Source organism: Misgurnus anguillicaudatus, chromosome 22 (assembly GCF_027580225.2).
Source record: "Misgurnus anguillicaudatus chromosome 22, ASM2758022v2, whole genome shotgun sequence".
Taxonomy (NCBI): Eukaryota; Metazoa; Chordata; class Actinopteri; order Cypriniformes; family Cobitidae; genus Misgurnus; species Misgurnus anguillicaudatus.
Genome location: NC_073358.2, coordinates 31,609,616 through 31,627,513, shown reverse-complemented (window position 1 = coordinate 31,627,513; position 17,898 = coordinate 31,609,616). Strand labels below are relative to the sequence as shown.

At 39.3% G+C, this 17,898-nt stretch overlaps 1 long non-coding RNA gene across 1 annotated transcript in view; it reads right to left on the bottom strand.

The window, feature by feature from the left end:
* LOC129440288 (uncharacterized) overlaps positions 1-17,898 on the bottom strand; it is a 57,709-nt gene that overhangs the window by 13,252 nt on the left and 26,559 nt on the right. The window lies entirely within an intron of this gene.

Below are 17,898 nucleotides of genomic sequence, written 5' to 3'. Positions count from 1 at the left end.
TGTGCTTTACATTGGCAAAGAATTTTTTTGTTCGAATGGTTTCATAAAGAAGGTTCCTATAAGAAGGTATGAAAAACATGGTTCTTCTATGGAATCGCTGTATAGAAACCTTTAAGCACCTTCGTTATTAAGAGCGTACTGTATATTTGTTGGATCTTATAAGAAGAGAAGATGGATCATTTTGAAAAAAGTGTTTAGTTTGTTTAAAAATACTGTAAAATGTATAAAGACATAAGAAAAAACACTGTTTTTTAGAATACATAGTACTAAGATACGTATATGTAAGATACTATGTTCCTGTAGCTTCATTGTGTTAGCAGCAAAAAAGGTTGTAGGTTCGATCCCAGGGAGCACGCGATTAGGCATCCTGCGGCACGAATGACACAAAACGTGCGGAACGTGCAAATTGAGCGTTGCCGCGGAATACACGCGAGTTGAAAAATCTGAACTTCGTCAGATTTCTGTGCCATGTTAACCAATCAGGACCTTGTCGGAGCCGATGGTGGTGTGGGCAAGTGCTCCGACATATGGTGCAGACGCACTTTCGGCGACCCGAGTTCGAATCCCGGCTCGAGGTCCTTTGCCGATCCCGTACCCCTCTCTCCACCCTATAGTTTCCTGTCCTCTCCTACCATAGTATGTATCTAATAAAGGCAAAAAACGGCACAAAAACATAACTTAAAAAAACAAAAACAATCAGGACCTTGCTGTAGTAGTGACGTGATTACAGGAAGTGAGTGAATCTTCAAATGTTCAAGCGTCCAACTACGTGCGAATAGCGCTTTTTTGACGCATCTACCACGGCTGTTGGGAATGCACCATAACAGTCTTTAAATAGGAAAAACATGGAAGTGTTTGGTGCCTTCTAAATTTATCCCTGTTTGGATCCTAAGGAATGAATGGGGCTAGGCTAAATGCTAACACATTCACGACATGCTGTACAAAGATTAAGTGCACGCATTGAAAAAAGATGGGTATGTATTAATTCGTCTAAGTTGAGGTAAGAACATAGTAAAATATTGAAAATGGTAGTGTTTTCCTCTAAATGAAATAACTTAAGTGATATTTTTGAAAATAAGGCACTTGAATCACTGACTAATAACCTTTTCATTGCAATTTAAGTGAAATTACGGAACCTAAACATAAGATTAAAAAAAATGCTCATTTACAAAATGAAACGCGTTAGATGCCCTTAGAGGGTTTTATGATAATAGTATGTATACCTTATTAATGATAGTATGTATAATTATAGAGCTATATAAAAAGGTGTGCTTTATTTTGAATAAACCATAGCTATATCAGCATCAACGACCAAAGCTATATGTTTCTAACCTCTGATCACATGCATATTAACGTATTAAGTCTGTGTACTGTGTAAGTGTTGGCGTGCCATAAATATATTCTGTGGCCTGACATTGTTAAGGAAAGCGGCTGAAAAATTCATTAACTTATGCAAATGATCTTAATTGCAATTATCTCTAAATCTTGATAAGTAAGAGGAGGGGTATGTGAATCTCAGAAAATAAAATAAAAACTCCCTTGGCCATTCAAGGAGCTCTTTGCATTCAGCCCAATCATGCGTCAACTGTGCATTTCTAATTAGTTTGACATATTCAAAAGCCAATTAACGGTTTCTCAAATCAGAGCTCTACCACACGGCTTTGCCAACTTGTAAAGGAAGGAGAAAACTTTATTTTTAAGTACACTGATTTAGAGAAGCCCTTATCTGCGAGGACGAGTGTAGACTTTATTCTCGTTTCTTCAAATTCACTAATTAATCCAATTAACACATGCAAATTGGTGTAATTACATTGTTTCCTCACCTCATGTTGTGTGAAGATGAGGAAAAAGCAGAACAGATGAAGGAGGGATATTTTTTAACTGATTGCGAGGGAGCCCATTTAGACTTCTGCAAAACCACACCAACCATCAAATGGTAATATACTAAAGGTCATGCATATATATCAAAAATAAAGCCTATATAGCCTATATACACATATGGCAGGCCTCTCTGTTTGGCTTTCTGTTTTTAGGCTGCCAGCACAGCTGTTTGGCTTCGCTGGTAGAGAAGCAGTGGAGACGAGTGCCAAACAGCTTAATGCAACCAAAGAGAGAGGGAGAAAGAGACTGCGGCCAAACTTTGGGATCTGTTCAGACTACCTGAATGCTGATCGTACAGTGTGTCTTTGTGAGTAGCCTACTGAATGGAAAATGCCTCACGGTAAATGCTCCAAAACTTTTCGAAACTAAACAAGGGAGAGGAACAAAGAAAGGTTTGAGGTGTTACTGGCACAAATGAGAGACAGATCAGTCCTCATTATTGGTTCTCATTAGTAGATTAGAAGAGCGGTTCGTGCTTTTGCTGACCAAGGCTAACTGCTTTACTCAGGCCGGTCAGCCTGGATTACATCAGGACACAAGTATTGTAAGACTTTGAATGGGCTACTCTCTTGGTAGGCAGCTCAGTTTAGTACCAGGGGATTTATGTGGTGGTATCGCACATCAGGGAGACACAAATAGACTGTCGTCCCATCAGCTTGCCCACAAATACATTTACATTAGTGGCCAAAACTGATGTCCAATTGGCATCTTTATCAGTATGTGTGTGTTTCGAACCCACAACCTAACACAGTGCTCTCTCAACTGAGCCACAGGAACAAAGTGTAATTCATTAGTTCTAGTTGTAACAGAGGAGAAGAGAATGATTAAAAAATACTTAGGGGGAGGGGTTTGGGGGTGATGGGGAGGGGGGTGCAGGGACAACAATTCCATCCAATCAGAGGACTCTGAATAATTAAACTGATCAGCTAAATTAGCTCAATTAAGTTGATTTGACCATGGAACATGGCCATATGGTGAGAAGAAACAAAAGAGGGGGGAACTAATTAAAAGTAAAATAATGAGGATTTTAATTAAGCAGTTCCCTAGACGTCAGCAAGCAGGGATCTGGAGTCATAATTAAAAAGTGCTGTGGTGCTGGCAACATTTTCTCCCCTCTGTTTTAATAACTGCGAGGGGCTCCATCCATCTAATTAAATCTGTAAATGAATTAGCAACATCGAGGGTCGTCGCGTCACTTTTTTTAACAGCCCTCCTCCCACCTTCGCTTCTCGAATATCTCTGTATACATGCTGCACGTTTATATTCGAGTACCTGAGATGTCTTCCTGTTAATGAAATGAGTCATTATTGATACACTGTCACAAAGTTGTGGCAGGTGCTTACAGATACTGAGAGCAAAGTGTAGACTCACCTCAGTGATAGTGCGTGTATATGTGTGTGTGTGTTTGTGGCTGTTCCTCCATCTTTCATTTACTTTTGGTTACTGTTTTTGGGATAAATCAACCCAGAAAATGTTTATATGTGACCCAACTAATTTCAAAATGAAACAACCCATCATAGGATAAATTAGAACCCAACAGGCTAGCCCCTTTGACCCAACAGTGGGTTGAAAATAACCCAGCGTTGTTTATAATGTAGCACATAGGTAGCAGATTTGATCCCCAAGGAAAGCACAATACTGATAAAATCGATTATTAAAGGTCACATTCTTTTTCAAACTTTAGTTAGTGTGTAATGTTGCTGTTAGAGCATAAATAATACCTGCAAAATGATAAAGGTCAAAGTTCAAGGCCAGGCAATATATTTCCTTTAACAGAAGTCACCTTTCAAAGTCTACAGCGAACGACCGGTTTGGACTACATCCCTCTACTTCCTGCTTTAATGACGTCAATAGAACAGTTTTTGACTAAACTCCACCCACAGGAATACTTCAGTCGCCAGCTAAGCTAACGGCAAGCTAAGCTCCTATCGAATCACAACACACTAAACAAACTACACAATCAGAACTCGTTACGTATTTCTGAAGGAGGGACTTCACTGACCAAGGAAGACATCAGACCGTTTTTAGGACAGTGAAAACAGAGGTATACAGATAAGTAAATTGTGTGGAAAAATGACGCTTTTTTACACGTAAAACATGAACACATGCTATATTGCGCACTGTAAACACAATCAAAGCTTCAAAAACACAGAAAGAACGAGACCTTTAAGATGCTTTGGATTTAAAAGCATCTGCCAAATGCATACAATTCATTTCACTATGAATTCTGGAGTGATAATTTCAGTCATTTACACTCCCAAGATGAAGAGACTGAATAGCTGTGTGGTGGTTATATAAAGCGGGAGAGAAATGAGTCTCTGGTATTACATCCTATAGCTCACTTGCATTAGCAGTGCAAAGGTTGTGGGTTTGATTCCCGGGGAACCGCATACTGATGAAAAATGTATACCTTGAATGCACTTAAAGTCACTTTGGATAAAAGTGTCTGCCAAATGTTTGCATGTACATAAATCTATTTCATATCACCAGCTTTAAATAGTTCCACTTGCAAATTTAATTGGATTTCTGATACACGTTGAAGCACGCAGTGTTGACAATATTTGAGGAGCTCAAATGCAAAAGCAGCTAAACGCCACCTCCATCAAAAATGAGATAATATTAACCGAATGCTCTTGGCACTTATACCACCGATCTGTTGAATGCTGTGTTCTGATTGGTTGAGAAATGTTCCATGGGTATGCATTATTTTTTGATAACCGCACACCTAACTTGTCAAATGCCTTAAAAATAGGCAGTTTAAATAGTTTGTGTTAACCATGGTATGAAATAATTAACTTCGCTCCTTTGAATTATTTGAAAATAATTTCAAATAACGCGAAGGGTGTGCATTATTTTCCTATAATTCAGTGGTCCGTCGTCAATTATTCCTTACATTGAATACCTTCACTTCAAATCCGCTTAATTCCGGCCTCAGGTCATTCAGAAATACCGCTTTGTTGGCAGAATCCACTAAACGTTATTTTTTAGCAAAGTCTTTTAAGTGCACAGAAGATTAATTGGATCAACAATGGGATGAGAAACGACCTAAATACAACCCGAATGTGGCAGCCACAAGGATCACAATGCCCCCCACAATGTGGTTCAGTTTCTTAATTTTGACATTCTGAATTTAATAATTCGCAATCTTTAGTGATTTTGCAACTGGATTTTTGTTATAAGTGGATTTTTTTGCCAAAAATTGTGCATGCATTTAGAGGGTTTTGCAGCGAAAGACATACCAAGTCATACCCATGAAATGACTCAAGTGACATTTGTGAAAATAAGGCATTTGAGTTATTGACTAATAACCTTTTCATTGCATTTAAGGGAAATTACTGAACCTAAACTTAAAGAGCCTGATAAAAAAAGCGAATTCACAAGAAAACATGTCAGACGCAGCAGCCTAAAATAGTCTTCTTAGCATCTTTGAATAGCAGGGGACTATTTTCGGCACTACGTAATATCATTGCGCCTCCTGCAGCCATGTTATGGCAGCAAAGTCCTTGATTATTACGCCAGAATGAGAGTATAGTTCCTAGCCATATCTGCCTAGAAAATCGCAACTTTTAATTTTCCATCGGTCTTAGTACACGATATAACTACAGAAGTCAATAGAAAAAAATATCAAAACTCTTTGGTTATTTTTTTAGGCGTGATGCTAATGGTCTAATCAGATTCAATGGATTATGTTAAGCCATGCTAAAAGTGGTAGCGCCAGTACCGGAGATCAGCTGAATGGATTCCAAAACGGTAAGAATCAAAAGTTTAACACTAGGGGAGCTGGAAAATAAAGATATTTTCAAAAAAAAGTGGAGTGTCCCTTTAAAGCAATCCATGTAGTGTCATCCCAGTTCTCTGTGCCATTGCGTCTGTGGGCTCTGTCCAGACCTGATTCATCCAGTTAATTTTGTGGGTTACCTCAAAGGCAGTTTGTCCTACAGAGCAGCATGAGACCATACTGTGGATTAATTGCTTCGGTTTTGATGGTTTTTTCCCCTCTCTTGTGGAAAGCAGTTTGCTTGTTTACAACAATAGACCAACGCATGCTCGCATACATGTATGCTTGAATCCAACACATTTAAAATCCCAGAAATATTTTTCTCAGTTCAGAGGCGCAGCTGAACGCTTGAGTAACTTTGTAAGCTTTTGCAGGCAACGGACCTCATTATGAGATGTCTCATGAAACTTAATAGTGTGCACTCTTGGCCGTTGGCTAACGCTGGGTGGGATGACCTAATCTTTAAATTCTGCTAAGCTTCCAAAAACGCCTTAACAAGTATTTAGTCACATGCTTCACAAAAGCAGTCAAATTAAAAGGAGGATGAACTTGGGTATATGGAATTACATTTGACCCTGCACCCAAAACATGCTGGGTTATTTTCAATCACCCAGTGTTGGGTCAAATCCAAAGCCACTGGGTTAAATTAACCCAGAAAATGTTTACATTTGATCCAATAATGGGTTAAACCACCCAGCATTTTGAGTTGAAACAATAGGTTAAAATTACCACCCAATGGGTTGGGTTCAATCCTTGAAAACTGCCCAGCATTTTTTAAAAATGTTTAAATACAATAAAATGTACAAAAATAACGGTGCTCTGATCTAGGCCCTGTTTCACCTCAACCACAAGTGTAGTCTAAAAAAATGTATCTCGATTCAATATTTTGGAGAACTCCCATCCAGATATCTGTCTACGACATACAGAAAACTGACTGCTTGAACAGCTGGTCTGGGGTCAGCTTTAAAGGGGCCGCGTGACCCTGGGAGCTAATTAAAGCAGATAAGAGCATTAATGAGCTCCAGGCTGATCAAAGGGCCGCAGCTTGGCCTGGGTGGTGGGAGATGTAGGAAAGATTGGAGAGGAACTCTGTTTACCCCTGTCAGGGTCAGTAATTGGGAGGGGAGGTGCACAAGCTGTTCCTTTTGTCAGAGCTGAATACCTTTACTCTGGACCATGAGCGGGCCACACTAATAGCTTTACACGCTGGGTTGCATTCTTGGTTTTCAGGCAGTAAAAGTCTTCAGGTCTTCAAAGTTTCTTCTTGCGCAAGCTGTATGGTAAATTTTGTTGGCGATGAGCTCACGGTCAACAATAATGATCAAGCGTCTCTGTGTGTGTGTGGAGGGTGTGGTGCAGAGGAAGGCCACCTGTATTCACTACAGGGTGTGGGAATGTCCGACTCAGCCTGACCTTACAGTGTCCCCCGCTGCTGGAGGAAAAACTCGTTATCCGAGAAATCCCTGCTAATTACGCCTGCTGCTTACAAACGTGCACACACACCTACACAACCGAGCGTGTGAGCCTTTATGCCTAGTAAGTCTTCGCTACAAAACACACACGATAACCGAGTAAGTAAACAGGAATCGGGATCTGAATTTTAATCACTTCCGTAGTTACGGCTACATTATTTTGCAGTCTTTCATTTGGAATAAGTTGGTACTGTGTTAAGTAACCGAATGATATTAAAGTCGGTCTCTCTCTCTCTCGCTTTCAATCTCTGTGATGAAGGCTGTGAGCCAGCCCGTCTCTCAGTGGGACCGGGACGAACACAGGCCTTCATTAGCACTCCCTAATTAGGAACAGATGCAATTTACAGCACGGGGCCCACACCAAGCAGCACTCCTCTCTCCCTGCCTGTTTTTGTGCTTCGTCCCTCTTTTCTATTTGCCTACTAAACCATTTTTTGTCCACAAGCTTTCTGTTTCTGAATATTTTAAGCAGTTTTTATACTTTGGAATGATAAGTGATGCCATTTTATCAGTGTTTGTTGCATTAGATCTTATCACAAGGAACATGCATACTGATAAAATGTAAAAGCTTGTAATGCACCGCAAGTCACTTTGGATGAAAGCGTCTGGCAAATTCATAAATGTATTGTAATATTATGCTGATTCTTTCATATTTGAGTCTCTCTGTCTCTTTTTCTCTGTACGCACCTCACACTTACATACTCACATAGCCACATGTGTAATTAAAGTCACTTCCAAATCCATTACACCATGTTGGTCCATTGCCACCTTCTCCGATCAACCCCTGTTTTTTCTGTCTGTCTGTCTTGTGTTGATTTTCTTTATTCCGGAGCCAAAGCCAGAATTTACTTAATAAATAGTTTGATTCTCGGAGGACTTAAATTCGAACGAAACAGACTTCTTATTTAGCACCGAATTTTAGCTTGACTCAGCTGTCTCTTAAAAAACGTCCATATATAAGTTTGTAATGAGTACCTCCACAGACATCCCTGTGGGAATTTAAAGGAAATTGCAAGGAATTTTTATCTGGGTATTTGAAAACAGCATGCATGCTGTTTAAGACAAGGCAGGAATTTCTACTGGATTTGCTAATTGCGCTTTCAAGATCGCATATAGAATGCGTTTATGCATTCACAAGGCACGTCAATAACATCATCGCTTGCTACTCGCTACTTTTCAGCAATAAATAAATATACAAAAATATTTCCTCTAATGGAAAAACATAGAGTTTGCATTCATTAGGCCTATCTGAACTTCCATACTGGTATACAAAAGGGACCAAATCTTATGTTTTTCCTCATGCTCCAAACTTCCAGCTTGGTCCATTTGGTCTGTTTTGCCTACACTCTCACAGCAGCCTAGACATAATCTCTCTAATTACCTCTTTAAAGTCGACACAGAGTGTAAGAAGGCTAAGCCAAAGGCCCCTAATTAGACACCTAAAAATAAAGAGGGGACTTTACAGGCGACGTGGGCAGTTTGGGGAATGTTTTAATGAGAGGGGCCTGAGCTGACAATAGTGTTACAGTCATTTGTTCATTAAGACAGCTGACGCCCTCCTGTCATCCTACATATCCTCACTCGTCATATGCTACTGTTGGCAGGTCTCGTGTCTGTCTGTCTGTCTGTCTGTCTGTCTGTCTACACTCTTAAAAATAAAGGTGGTTCATGATGCCATAGAATAATTTTTTTTTCGAATCTAAATGGTTCCATAAAGAGCCCTTAACATCTGAAGAACTTGCCCTTTTCAAAAAAGGTTCTTCAAATTATAAAAATCTATAAAAGAAATGGTCCTTCTAAAAACATTTGACTAAATGGTTCTTTGAGGTACCAAAATGGTTCTTCTATGGGAATCTTTTAAGCACCTTTATTTTTATAAGTCTTTCGACTATCTAGATACAGAATAGGTTACTGTTGGCATGTCTTGTGTCTGTCTGCCTGTCTTTTTAATTGCCTGCCTGCCTGCCTGTCTGTCTATCCATTTATCTATCTACATACAAAATACACTCTTAAAAGTGTTGTTTTAACCCAGGGTTGGGTCACTACTGGACACTCTGCCGGGTTAAAATGACCCAACTGCTGGGTTGTTAACGCAATTGCTGGGTTATTGTTACTCAACAATGAGTTTAATACAACCCAGCAGTGTTCTGTCCAATACTGACCCAACCCTGGGTTATGACCCCAATTGAAATTGAATGGGGAAAAAAAAAATCAATTTCTCAAAAAATAAATATCAAGAAATGCAGCATAAATCTGAACATTTTGACACAGAAATAAAGGCCTGGTACTATAATAAGATATATAGGGGTGTGACCTATGCACGCACATGTACACTCACAAACAAACACACACGCATGCGCGCGCGCGCACACACACACACACACACACACACACACACACACACACACACACACACACACACACACACACACACACACACACACACACAATGCATTTTATACTGTACAAACTGTATATTCTATTCCCCTAACCTACACCATTCCCTAACCCCAACCATTACAGAAACGCTTCTCCTACTTCACATTTTCAAGAAACATCATTTTGTTTGATTTATAAGCTTGTTTCCTCATGGGGACATCAAAATGTCCCCACAAGGTCACAAAAACACTGGTATTCCTATCTTTGTACACGCACACACACACACAGTTAAATTTCTGTGGCATTCTGTAAAAACAGACATTTAAAAATGCATCAAAAACTACAAAAATTACTATTTGAAATAATATTTATTTTTAATGTCCTTTCTAATGTTTATATAAACATAAATTCACAAAATGTATTAATAAAGTAGTGATTTGAGCAGTTGGCCACATCCAGTGAAATGAATGGGTCTCTATGGGCATCTGCTGGTCGAAATGATTTAATTCCTAAACTGTAATTCTTTTATGTTTTTTTTTCTAAAAACAGATGGCTGAATTCAACACTTACCACCTATATGAATATCTGAAAACAATTAAAATTCAATTTAGATCATAATTTATGTAAATTTTCATAAAATGTCATCTTTTTCAGACAAGCTAGTTGAGAAATTTAGTGGTAAACAAGTATAAAAGTCCTTCAAATCTCTAAAAACAAAGCTTTATTGTATAGATGATAAGTAAACAAAAAAAGATATATTATGTATATTATTGAAAACGTATATTTTTCTTACAATTATGCTTTCAATTTTGGGGTTATATAGACCCCAAGGGCCAGTAGTGTAAACAGAAAACGAGGAGCGTTTAAAGCAACACCAAAGAGTTTTGGCTCTTTGCTCCCCCTACAGGTTAGAAGCGTAATTGTCCATTACCCACTGTCATAAATACTGAGGCATAGCTGGCTCTGATTGGATTGTAGGTCTGCCGTAAAGCAAGTTTTTGTAGTATTCACTCGGACTACAGGACCGCTACCCGACGGTTGGAAACTTCTTTAGTGCGGTTTTGGCCCATAGAGGGCTGCAAAGCGAATGTGAAAGTGCTGTTCACCCTGTTTAGAGTGGATGAACGACTGAAACTGTTTTGGAAGCGTTATTTTAAGGTAAAAAAACTCTTTGGTGTTGCTTTAAGGGTTGAAGAGCACCAATGGTCCGATTCACGATTATTCATTTTCTTTGGTGTGTAGGTGTGTATTAGTACATGTTAACAATATCCAAAAGGTACATACCCAAAAGTAAACGATGACGCGAGTTATCATCTCCAACATAAATCCCTTTTCTTGGACTACAACAAACACGCGGATTGAAAGCAATGGTTTACTTCCTGTGATTGGTGATGTAGAGAAGACCGACATTATCATAATCCTTCCCGCATCGGACTAACTCCTGTTAGCAACCAAATCTTTCAAACATGGTATGTCACATTTGCGGCTGACGTCTGAGGTATTCAAACCAATCACAACATACAGATTAGCTGGCCAATCAGGGACACAAAGCATTTCAAATCCGTGCGTTTCAGGAAGAAACATGAAATCTGGAGCTACAAAAATGTACGCTATGTGGAAAATAATGTGTTTTTTTAACCATAAACCACGCAAGCACATTGTATTATACCAAATACACATAATAACGTTGTTGTTTAGCAATGAAATAGTTGCTCTTTAAGCTTTAACAATTAAATGTGACTTCAAAAAAATATATAGGCTACATTTGATAAAAATGAATAGAAAATCCCATACATACTCACACAATCCAATAACAAATTATGGATTTTAATACCAGGACCTGAAAGTGTGCTTCCGAAAAGTGTTGTTAGCCACTTATTATGGAATATAAAGGAGATCTTGCACTTTACCTTACTGTAAATCCACAAACGTACAGACACATTGCATAAGATAACTGAACGACATAAGCCATAGGATCCTATGACTACAAAGAGCAAGTTCAAATAAAGTCCAAAGAGTGCGACTGTGAAGTAACGTTACACAAAAAGATTCCACGAGCGTCAAATGATTTGCATCAGTAACCATGTGTTATGTTTTGCTCTTGATTAAAACATTCATGAGACGATATCCAGTCATCTGGTAATGATCAGCCTTTCTAGGTCTCATTTCCATCAGCTGCCTATCACCCTGTACTCACAGCTTTTATTAAAATGAAGTAGGGTGATATAACAAAGAGAGCGAGAGAGATTGTCTGTATTTTTATGTGTTTCCAGGTGAAAAAGGACTTTCTAAAAAATAAAGAGGGATTTTTTCTGCATGGCAACCAAAACGCTTATGTAACACATTGATTATTTCTCCAAAAGTGGGGAAAACAACCTTATAGTGATTGCTACTTCCCTCTGTGTTATATGTGCCACATAATAAAACCCTGTCTGTAATTTCAAAGCTAAAGTCTCTATCTAATTATGAGATTAGTAGCATCAAAGTTGATGATTTCGATCTTTGACCTGGTCAATATTAAAAATATCAAGGTTATATTTTTACAGAGTGTTCTTTACCTTATTTAGGATGATTTTATGTAGAAAACATTAAATAACTTTTCACATACAGAGTCACATATATAAACCACACGTTTGATTCAAATGTGATGTCGGTTTATGCATTCATACTACCAATACCGTACTTGAATCTTCCTCTTGGTATGTCCCAAGGGACTTAATAAAGACTGAAAGCAGATATCACATATACAAGCGCCACTGTGATTGTAACATCTGTGCAGTAGCTATCGGGCGTGTCGTGTATAAAGCGCTATGTAGTCCCGTAATGTGTTGTGATAGTTTGTCAGACATAAATTGGACTTGCAGTCCTAAATCCTCCAGGGAGAATCCAGCTGGCTGACCAGATTGAAATTGCTGCTATGGCGTACCCAAATTTAAAATATCTAATGTTAGTTTCACCCATGCCCCGCTCTCAAACAGAAACTGTCAACACTACATAAATAATATGATCCATCTGGTAATGCAGTTTTTTGACTCGCCACAGAGCAATTCAGTTCCTAGATCAGGTTAATCCCCGATCGTCCATTGAGAATTAGTTTATGATATTAAAATGGGTTGTAAAATGGTGTTTAAATTACACCACCGCCAGCTGACAGACTTTATTTAAAAAATCCTATTTAAAATGACATACACCTCTAACACACGAGCTAGACCTACATCTAATCATGTTCCTACACCGAGATTCCCAAAGGAACACTTTAGGTGCTTTGCACTTCCTTGACTAACACACACACACATTTACTATATGTAAAATGACACACGCATACTATTTGCACACATACTTTCGTACACATACCCCTCCGCCACGCATATGTGCTCTCATGAGATCAGTAACAGGAAAATTGGTCTCTCTTTCTGGCCCACTTGGGATTGGCGGAACTGATTAGCATTGCAGGGACAATTAGCGCCACTCTCAATATAACCTCTGAAAATAACCTCTTCCTCATCATTTTCAGACCACTGAAACGACACGCTCCTTTCGAGCACACACACGCAGAGATGTTCCCCTCATCGTGTTCATGAATAACATGAAAGCTTAGTCCCTGTGCTGTCCTTCATACCAAAACAAGTACACCTGCAAAGTTCACTCAAGCGTAGGTTGTTTTTCAAGCACTTGCAAAGCTTTTCCAACACCATTGATTAGGAATCTGATCTAGAAAGTCTCCTTCAGCAGCATTGTCAAGTCAAATGACATAATGACTTCCAAATGCTCACTGCATTGGACTGGAGTTAGCAGCAAACTCGCTGAAGAAGAGCAGAGGGGGCAGCGCATGTTAATGGGCGGGGCTGCGTGCCAATGAGCCGTGTGACGTGCAAGGCAGCAGACATATGGCTTTGCTTAGAGAGGGCGGAGAGAAAAATAAAACAAGAGAGAAGTCACATGGAACATGAGGCTAATGGTTCTTGTCCATCGACACGCGTTGAGAATGTAGACAACGATTGAGAAATAATGTGCGAGCGCTTTGTATTTCTGGATTGGGTGTGGGTATTACAGTCAGTCTGAGTGGTTTGGCACAATACTTTAATTAATCTCATGAGACATGTGTGACGTGAGAATTCACAGGTTTAACTAATTAAATTGTATGTGGAACATGAATAGATGTTCTGATTTGGAGGTAGCAAAACCTGAAGAGTATGAAGCAGGTCCAGATGGAGTCCAATTCTATCATTAATATAGTGCAGCATTTGTGTAAAAATGTGACGACGTTGTTTGTCAGTTAATGTGAGGACCACAGAATCTCAGGCCACATTTACACAACGTTTTTAACCAAAAACTGGAAACTTTTTGTGCACTTTGGCTGTTTGTTTACTAGTTGGCCTGCGCATGCAGGTCTTAATGATTAATGATAAACAAACTTGGCTTGCTGTCCTCGAAGGGAGCTCCGCAACGGAGCGCTGAATCTTCAGGGAGAGCGAACCTGAGGCCGGGCTCGAGCCCCAAGTTCTACCCCCAGCAACAGAAACTGCACAGAGGAAGCTGGACCCAGAGGCCTGAAGTCTGCCTTATATACGCCCATAATGATGATTGACAGGCCTGAATGTTTAGGCTCCTCCCGAACCTACGTTTAGAACTACATTTTACACGACAATGATGTTTTGGTGTCGTGAAAACGTAAACCTTTGAAGTGCGAGTTTTTTTGTCTTTTTAGTGTAGACTACAAAAACAGTTAAAACAGTGATGTCATGCGCATTACATGTATTTAGCATCGTCCACTTGTAATTAGATCAAAATGCATCTTAAAGGTCCTGCTCTTTCTGTGTTTTCGAAGCTTTGATTGTGTTTACAGTGCGCAATATTACATGTGTTCATGTTCCACGTGTAAAAAAATTGCATTATTTTCACACAATTTACTTATCTGTATAGCGCTGTTTTCACTGTCCTAAAAAACTGGCTGATGTCTTCCTTGTTCTATGAAGTCCCTCCTTCAGAAATACGTAACGAGTTCTGATTGCGAAGCTTGTTTAGTGTGTTATGATTCGATAGTAGCTTAGCTTGCCGTTAGCTTAGCTTGCCGCTAGCTTAGCTGGCGACTGACTTATTCCTGTGGGCGGAGTTTAGTCAAAAAACTGTTCTACTGACATCATTAAAGCAGGAAGTCCAAACCGGCCGTTCGCTTTAGGCTTTGAAAGGGGAATTCTGTAAAAAAACTGTATCGTCCTGGCACTGAACTTTGAGCTTTATCATTTTACAGGTATTATTTATTCTATTATAGCAACATTACACACTAACTAGGGTTTAAAAAAATGGGATCAGGAAGAACGTGACCTTTAATACTAGGTGTTAACAGGGCCACTGCTACAACAAAGCTTATAAAATGTTGTCGCTTTATAGTCCAGGTAGGGTCATTATCCAAACAAAATGTCGTATTGACTGTTTGTATTTATCACTCTGTAGAGAAGAATACTGTATGTGTGCAGGCGTGTAGTATTTCTTTACAAAGTAACATCGCCAACTACTGGCCTAGCACACATTACAGAATGTTTTTAGTTTTGATGAGGATCGTTTGACAACATTGGCCCTGCCCAAATGGCACACTCCGGACTTGTGGACTTCCTCAGAGTCCACACTTTGATGACATCATGTAGTGCAGACCTTAGGAACCCTTGACGCGAATCCACGAGGACGCACCGGAGTCGTATTTTGGGACATAGGAAGATAAGTTGCATCTGATTCATCTGAATGCTCTTCGCAAGGACTTCTGGGTTGGTAAAGTGCAAAGATCGCATCAAGGGTGCAAAGGGGGCGCTAATGAGCACACTTCGGAGCGTAAAAATTATGGATGGGACACCCTACGGACTCGTAGACTAAGCGAGCACGCGCAATAAGGCCACGAGACTGAAAGTCCACATGATGTGCGTCATTTGGGACAGGGCCTTTGTAGTATGTCAAGTAAAAAACATTTCTGTTTTTTAGTACAACCATTGTTGTGTAAGCGCGCACTCATTGTCAGTAAAACAGTTACTGATATTTTTGTTTGGTCCGTCATATTTAAAGGTGCAGTGTGTAATTTTTAGAAGGATCTTTTGACAGAAATGCAAAATAATATACAAAACTATATTATCAGGGGTGTATAAAGACCTTTCATCATGAACCATTATGTGTTTATTACATTAGAATGAGACCTTTTTATCTACATACACCGAGGGTCCCCTTACATGGAAGTCGCAATTTTGTGCTGTCATTTTTCTACAGAAGCCCTTAAAGGACATTTTTTACTAAGTTGTCACTGACGATGACATGTTTGTCCAGTGGCGGCTACCGTAGCTTCTCTTTGTGCTTCAAAAGCGACGGGTGAGCCGCGGACTGAGTCGTTGGTTGTAATTCGCAACCTCACCACTAGATGCCGCTAAAATGTACACACTGCACCTATATAGGGGACATTTCAGAAGATGTAAATCTTTGGTGTCTCCAGAGTACATATGTGAAGTTTTAGCTCAAAATACCATATAGATAGATAATTTATTATAACATGTTAAAATTGCCAATTTGTAAGTGTGAGCAAAAATGTGCCGTTTTGGGTGTGTTCTTTAAAATGCAAATGAGCTGATCTTTGTACTAAATGGCAGTGTCGTGGTTGGATAGTGCAGATTAAGGGGCGGTATTATCCCCTTCTGACATCACAGGGGGAGCCAAATTACAATGACCTATTTTTCACATGCTTGCAGAGAATGGTTTACCAAAACTTAGTTACTGGCTTGATCTTTTTCACATTTTCAGATTTTCATGATATGTCCCTCTTTAAGAATTTAAACTACTGGCCAAACGAACAAATAAAATGATCAGGCAGCACAATTAAAGGGATAGTTCACCCAAAAATGAAAAATCTGTCATCATTTACTCACTCCCATGTTACAAACTTGTATAAATGTCTTTGTTCTGATGAGCACAAAGGAAGATATTTGAGGAGTGTTTGTAACCAAACCGTTCATGAGCTCTATTCACTTCCATAGTATTCTTTTTCCTCACGAGTATTGTGTCATCAAAACAAAGAAATGTATACAGGTTTGTAACATCATGACAGTGAGAAAATGATGACAGAATTTTCATTTTAGGGTGAACTATCCCTTTAAGACAACCACAGAAAAGATCAAGCAAGTGTTAGATATGTTCAAAAAAATAACAATTTAACCCTAAAATCATTACATTTATGAAAAAAATACCATTGGTGTCCAAGACCTGTACGGAGTGTACATATTAAATGACTAAAAAGTCATGTTAATAGGAAATTGTCCTCTTGGGAACTCTAAATGTGTGGCTCTATGGATAAATGACACATGTTCACTCCTCTTTAGCCATTTCCTGTTGGCTCGCTAATGTTGGTGTTAAGTTCCCACCAGATTTTTTTTACTTCAGCGCCGCCTCATTTTTAGAATCACATAATTTAGAGAAAATTCGATTAAAAATGCAAACCTGAATCAGTTAAAAAAAGCCCACACTTGGGTGAAAATACGGATTATCGCAGTATTTTTTAGCCTTACAAACATATAAAAGGCAAAATCATACTGTAGGTTAATTGGAATCGTAATAATGTCTAAATAAAGATTCTTGCCTCTCTCTTCTCTGGATTTTTGACAACTTAAAGTATGAAGATGTCTGACACTCTTATTAAGATGCAGTGTTAGAGATGCTGGGAGGTTCCAATAAAAAAGTTTAAATTGTATAGGTGAGGCTTCACTTAGAGCGTTGGAGCTAATTGGCAATAAATGAGTCCATCTGGTTTCATTTGCAGCTTCTAAAAGCAGGAGGGGATGTGAAGGAGAGTGAGGGGGCGAAGGTGCACCCTCTTTTTCCCCCAAAAAAACTGGCTAGTGTGTGTATGTGTATGTGTGAGAGGGAGAGAAATAGAGAGAGAAAGACAGAGAGAGTATAAAAGTCCAAAATGAGCAGTGAGCTTAGACAAGTCAAGTCACGGTCAATAATGGTGAGATAAAGGCAAGAAGACCATCAGGAAGACACAAAAAGCAGCCAATGATAAACTACAGTATAGAGAATGAGATTACCTCAGTGCTTTGTGCCTGTCACATTAAAGCAAACCGGACAGTGATTGGGAAGGACAGAAAGAGTTCTGCAAGTCTGACTAAAGGTATTAAAGGAATCTGAAGGGAGAGAGTTGTTTTTAATGTGTGTGAGACTGTTTTGAGCTGAGGAAAGACGAGTGAAAGGCATGTGTGTCCTGGGCTTCTCGTAGATTGCCGGTTATTTTCTTTACCCGGGCAGCTCAATCATGCCCTGTGTGTTTGCGCAGCTTGTTAATCAACGCGAGTGTGATTAGCCCTGAGCCAGGCTGATCAAACCCCGCCGAGCACAGCCAAGGCCAACCCTCCATCC